The sequence below is a fragment of the Arachis stenosperma genome, chromosome 6, assembly GCF_014773155.1.
Source record: "Arachis stenosperma cultivar V10309 chromosome 6, arast.V10309.gnm1.PFL2, whole genome shotgun sequence".
NCBI lineage: Eukaryota > Viridiplantae > Streptophyta > Magnoliopsida > Fabales > Fabaceae > Arachis > Arachis stenosperma.
Genome location: NC_080382.1, coordinates 124322463 through 124329050, shown reverse-complemented (window position 1 = coordinate 124329050; position 6588 = coordinate 124322463). Strand labels below are relative to the sequence as shown.

Sequence of the window (6588 nt, the reverse complement as noted above, 5' to 3'; positions counted from 1 at the left end):
CTCAGAGGTTTGGCGATTTTTGAAAAATCCTTTATAAACCTCCTATAGAATCCGCATGCCCCAGAAAGCTTCTGATTGCCTTAACATTGGCAGGTGGTGGTAATTTTTCAATTACTTCTACCTTAGCTTGATCCACCTCTATTCCCTTGTTCGAAATTTTGTGCCCAAGGACAATTCCTTCAGTCACCATAAAGTGACATTTTTTCCCAGTTTAAAACCAGGTTAGTCTCTTGGCATCTTTTCAGAACAAGTGCTAAATGGTTAAGGCAGGAGCTGAATGAGTCTCCAAATACTGAAAAGTCATCCATGAAGACTTCCATTTTTCCACATATCAGAGAAAATGGAGAGCATGCCCTCTGAAAGGTGCAGGTGCATTGCACAGGCCAAATGGCATCCTTCTGTATGCAAATACTCCAGATGGCATGTGAACGCCGTTTTCCTCCTGATCCTGGGATCTACTGCAATTTGATTATAACCTGAATATCCATCCAGGAAGCAGTAGTATTCATGACCTGCTAGTCTTTCTAGCATCTGGTCTATGAATGGTAAAGGAAAATGATCCTTTTTGGTGGCTGTATTGAGCCTTCTATAATCAATGCACATACGCCACCCTGTAACTGTTCTTGTAGGAACCAGTTCATTTTTTTCATTATGAACCACTGTCATGCCTCCTTTCTTTGGGACAACTTGGACAGGGCTCACCCAGGGGCTGTCAGAAATAGGATAAATAATCCCAGCCTCTAGTAATTTAGTGACCTCTTTCTGCACCACTTCTTTCATAGCTGGATTCAGCCGCCTTTGTGGTTGAACCACTGGTTTGGCGTCATCCTCCAGCAAGATCTTGTGCATGCATCTGGCTGGGCTAATGCCCTTAAGATCACTGATGGACCACCCAAGAGCTGTCTTGTGTGTCCTTAGCACTTGAATTAGTGCGTCCTCTTCCTGTGGCTCTAAGGTAGAGCTTATAATTACAGGAAAGGTATCACCTTCTCCCAGAAATGCATATTTCAGGGATGGTGGTAATGGTTTGAGCTCGGGTTTAGGAGGTTTCTCCTCTTCCTGAGGGATTTTCAGAGGTGCTATTATCTTCTCTGATTCCTCCAAATCAGGCTGAACATCTTTAAGATGTCCTCTAGCTCTGATTCGAGACTCTCAGCCATATTGACCTCTCTTACCAGAGAGTCAATAATATCACACTCATGCAGTCATTTGGGGTGTCTGGATGTTGCATTGCTTTGACAACATTCAACTTGAACTCTTCCTCATTGACTCTCAAGGTTACTTCCCCTTTTGGACATCAATGAGGGTTCGGCCAGTTGCTAGGAAAGGCCTTCCTAGAATGAGAGTTGCACTCTTGTGCTCCTCCATTTCCAGCACCACAAAGTCGTAGGAAAGGCGAATGGCCCAACCTTGACAATCATGTCTTCAATCACGCCTGATGGGTATTTAATGGACCCATCAGCAAGTTGAAGACATATCCTGGTTGGTTTAATTTCTTCAGTTAACCAGCTTTCTGATAGTAGATGCAGGTATTAGATTGATACTTGCCCCAAGATCACATAAAGCTTGCTTGGTACAATTACCTTCTAATGTGCATGGTATCATAAAGCTCCCAGGATCTTTAGCTTCTCAGGTAAGCTTTTCAGAATGACTGCACTGCATTCTTCAGTGAGGTAGATTTTTTCAGTTTCCCTCCAATCCTTCTTATGACTTAAAATTTCCTTCATGAACTTAGCATAAGAAGGTATTTGCTCAAGTGCTTCTGCAAACGGAATCTTTATTTCAAGAGTCCTAGATAGTCTGCAAAGCGGGCAAATTGCTTATCCTGTTCCGCTTGGCGGAGTTTTTGAGGATAAGGCATTTTGGCTTTGTATTCCTCAACCTTAGTTGCTGCAGGTTTTTACCTACAGAAGTGGGTTGGGAAGCCTTTTTAGAAGGGTTATCATCAGCACTCGTAGGTGACTGATCCCCCACTGGCATTTGAATGCCAGAGGTGGGAGCTGGAGTGGCGTTAGACGCCATTTCCTTGTTGTTACTGGCGTTTGAACGCCAGAACCATGTTCCCTTTGGGCGTTCAACGCCAGATCCATGCTTGTTTCTGGCGTTGAACGCCAGGAATGAGCATGGGCTGGGCGTTCAGCGCCAGCATTATTCCTCTCTGGGCTCTGATTGTCCTCAGAGGGATTTTGAGTATCCACCTGTTCATTTCTTGGTTTCCTGCTACTTTGAAGTGAGGTATTTAATGTTTTCCCACTTTTTAATTGAACTGCTTGGCATTCTTCTGTTATTTATTTTGACAGTTGCTTTTCTGTCTGCTTTAATTGTACTTCCATGTTCCTGTTAGCCATTCTTGTTTCCTGTAATATTTCCTTGAATTCGGCTAGCTGCTGAGTTAGAAAATCTAATTGCTGATTGAATTCATTAGCCTGATCCACTGGACTGAGTTCTGCAGTTACTGTTTTAGCTTCTTCTTTCATAGAGGATTCACTGCTTAGGTACAGATGCTGATTTCTGGCAACTGTATCAATAAGCTCTTGAGCTTCTTCAATTGTTTTTCTCATGTGTATAGATCCACCAGCTGAGTGGTCTAGAGAAATCTGAGCTTTTTCTGTAAGCCCATAGTAGAAGATGTCTAATTGCACCCATTCTGAAAACATTTCAGAGGGGCATTTCCTTAGCATCTCTCTGTATCTCTCCCAGGCATCATAAAGGGATTCATTATCTCCTTGTTTGAAGCCTTGGATGTTTAGCCTTAGCTGTGTCATCCGTTTGGGAGGGAAATAGTGATTCAGGAATTTTTCTGACAGCTGTTTCCATGTTTTTATGCTGTTCTTAGGCTGGTTATTTAACCACCTCTTAGCTTGATCTTTTACAGCAAATGGAAACAATAATAATCTGTAGACATCCTGATCCACTTCTTTATCATGTACTGTGTCAGCAATTTGTAAAAATTGTGCCAGAAACTCTGTAGGTTCTTCACGTGGAAGACCAGAATACTGGCAGTTCTGCTGCACCATGATAATGAGCTGAGGATTCAGCTCAAAGCTACTAACTCCAATGGAGGGTATACAGATACTACTCCCATATGACGCAGTAGTGGGGTTGGCATATGACCCCAAAGTCCTCTTGGACTGTTCATTCCCACTTGCTTCCATACTAGATCACAAGGGATAATTTATATGTTGATGTTATTTATTTTATAAAAATTAATTTTTTATAAAATAAAATAAAAACGAATTAAATAAAAGAAAGTGGAAATATTTTGAAATTGAAAATTGAATTTTTATATAAAATTTTCGAAAAAAATAGTTCAAAATTAGTTAGAAAATATAATTTTTTTTTTGAATTTTGAATTTTATGATGAAAGAGAAAAACACACAAAAGACACAAGACTTAAAATTTTTAGATCCAATGCTCCTTGTTTTTCGAAAATTTTTGGAGGGAAAACACCAAGGAACACCAAACTTAAAAATTTTAAGATCAAAACACAAGAAAAACTCAATAACACCTTGAAGATTCACAAGAACACCAAGAACAAAAGAAAGAACACCAAACTTAAAATTTTTAGAGAATCAAAATAAATTTTCGAAAATTAAAGAAAACTTAACAAGAAAACACCAAACTTAGAGTTTGGTACAAGATTCAATCCAAGAAAAATTATTTTTGAAAAAGGTTCCAAAGGGTATAACCAATTATCAAGAACAACTTGAAAATCAAGGAAGAACCAAGAAAACTCAACACGAGAATTTTAGAGAAAATATAAAATATGCAATTAACACCAAACTTAGAACAAGACACTAAACTCACGACAATTAGCAATTAATTAAAAAGAAAAATAATAAATTTTGAAAAGAAAAATTTTGAAAAGAAACTATCCTATCAAGATTTAATGACTCTATAACAATAAAAATAAAAATAAAAATAAATTATTCCAAATCTAAGAAATAAAATAAGCCTTCAATTGTCCAAACTCAATAATCCCCGGCAACGGCGCCAAAAACTTGGTGGACGAAATTGTATCTCTTTATGGAATATGATAATAGAGCCTGGTCCAAAATCAACTTCGTTCAACTAACCAGCAAGTGCACTGGGTCGTCCAAGTAATACCTTACGTGAGTAAGGGTCGATCCCACGGAGATTATTGGTTTGAAGCAATCAATGTTATTTTATTAATCTTAGTCAGGAAGCCAATAAGGTTAATTGGATTTTACTTGTAAAAAGCCAAACTACTTAAAAATTGTAAGTTGGAATAATAAAGAATACTAGCGTTACTTGTTGTGCAGTAATGGGGAATATGTTGGAGTTTTGGAGATGCTTTGTCCTTTGACTTCAACTCTTCCTTGAAATCCTCTTCTCACACGCAGATTCCTTCCATGGCAAGCTCTATGTAGGGTGTCACCGTTGTCAGTGGCTACTTCCCATCCTCTCAGTGAAAACGTTCCTATGCTCTGTCACAGCACGGCTAATCATCTGTCGGTTCTCAATCAGGTTGGAATAGAATCCATTGATTCTTTTGCGTCTGTCACTAACGCCCAGCCCTCAGGAGTTTGAAGCACGTCACAGTCATTCAATCCCGGAATCCTACTCGGAATACCACAGACAAGGTTTAGACTTTCCGGATTCTCATGAATGCCGCCATCTATCTAGCTTATACCACGAAGATTCTGTTGGGGAATCTAAGAGATATTCATTCAGTCTGATGTAGAACGGAGGTGGTTGTCAGGCACACGTTCATGGATTGAGTAAGGTGATGAGTGTCACGGATCATCACCTTCTCCACAATTAAGCGCGAATAAACATCTTAGATAAGAACAAGCGTGTTTGAATGGAAAACAAAGGAATTGTATTAAATCATCGAGACGCTGCAGAGCCCCTCACCCCCAACAGTGGAGTTTAGAGACTCATGCCGTCACAAAGTATGTAATTCAGATCTGAAAATGTCATGAGGTACAAGAAATGTCTGTAAAAGTTGTTTAAATAGTAAACTAGTAACCTAGGTTTACAGAAAATGAATAAACTAAGATAATTGGTGCAGAAATCCACTTCTGGGGCCCACTTGGTGTGTGCTGGGGCTGAGATTAAAGCTATCCACGAGTAGAGGCCTTTCTTGGTGTTAAACTCCAGGTTATGACGTGTTTTGGGCGTTCAACTCCGGATCATGACGTTTTTCTGGCGTTTTACTCCAGACAGCAGCATGAACTTGGCGTTCAACGCCAAGTTACGTCATTTATCCTTGCGCAAAGTATGGACTATTATATATTGCTGGAAAGCCCTGGATGTCTACTTTCCAACGCCGTTGAGAGCGCGCCAATTGGACTCCTGTAGCTCCAGAAATTCCATTTTGAGTGCATGGAGGTCAGGATCCAACAGCATCAGCAGTCCCTTTTTCAGCCTAAGTCAGATTTTTGCTCAGCTCCCTCAATTTCAGCCAGAAAATACCTGAAATTACAGAAAAATACACACACTCATAGTAAAGTCCAGAAATATGATTTTTGCTTAAAAACTAATAAAATTCTATTAAAAACTAATTAAAACATACTAAAATCTACATGAAATTACCCCAAAAAGCGTATAAAATATCCGCTCATCAAGGATCCTCTTTACTGTGACATAGAGGATTCCTCTTTCTTTTTTCTTTTTCTCTTCTCTGTCATATGAGCAGGAATAAGAAAAAAGGCACTCTTGTTGATGCTGATCCAGAACCTGAAAGGACTCTGAAGAGGAAACTAAGAGAAGCTAAATTACAACAATCCAGCGGTAACCTTTCTGAAATTTTCGAACAAGAGAAGGAGATGGCAGCCGAACCCAACAACAATAATGCAAGGAGGATGCTTGGTGACTTCACAAAGTCAACGTCCAAATTTGATGGAAGAAGCATATCCATTTCTGCCATTGGAGCAAACAATTTTGAGCTTAAGCCTCAACTAGTTGCTTTAATGCAACAGAACTGCAAGTTTTATGGACTTCTATCTGAAGATCCTTACCAGTTTTTAACTGAGTTCTTGCAGATTTGTGAGACTGTTAAGACGAATGGAGTAGATCCTGAAGTCTACAGACTCATGCTTTTCCCTTTTGCTGTAAGAGACAGAGCTAGAATATGGTTAGACTCACAACCTAAAGATAGCAAGACTCTTGGGATAAGCTGTTCACGGCCTTCTTGGATAAATTCTTTCCTCCTCAAAAGCTGAGCAAGCTTAGAGTGGATGTTCAAACCTTCAAACAAAAAGATGGTGAATCCCTCTATGAAGCTTGGGAAAGATACAAGCAGCTGACCAAAAGGTGTCCATCTGACATGTTTACAGAATGGACCATATTAGATATATTCTATTATGGTCTATCTGAATTTTCGAAAATGTCACTGGACCATTCTGCAGGTGGATCCATTCACCTAAAGAAAACGCCTGTAGAAGCTCAAGAACTTATTGACATGGTTGTAAATAACCAATTTATGTACACCTCTGAGAGGAATTCCGTGAATAATGGGACGCCTCAGAGGAAGAGAGTTCTTGAAATTGATGCTCTGAATGCCATATTGGCTCAGAACAAAGTGTTGACTCAGCAAGTCAACATGATCTCTCAAAGTCTGAA

The 6588-nt window shown here is 39.5% G+C and overlaps 1 non-coding gene across 1 annotated transcript; it reads right to left on the bottom strand.

The window, feature by feature from the left end:
* Positions 1–6190: 6190 nt before the first annotated feature.
* LOC130938661 (small nucleolar RNA R71) lies at positions 6191–6294 on the bottom strand. The gene has a single exon (XR_009069819.1). It is a non-coding gene; the product is annotated as a small nucleolar RNA R71 (small nucleolar RNA).
* Between the last annotated feature and the right edge of the window lie 294 nt (positions 6295–6588).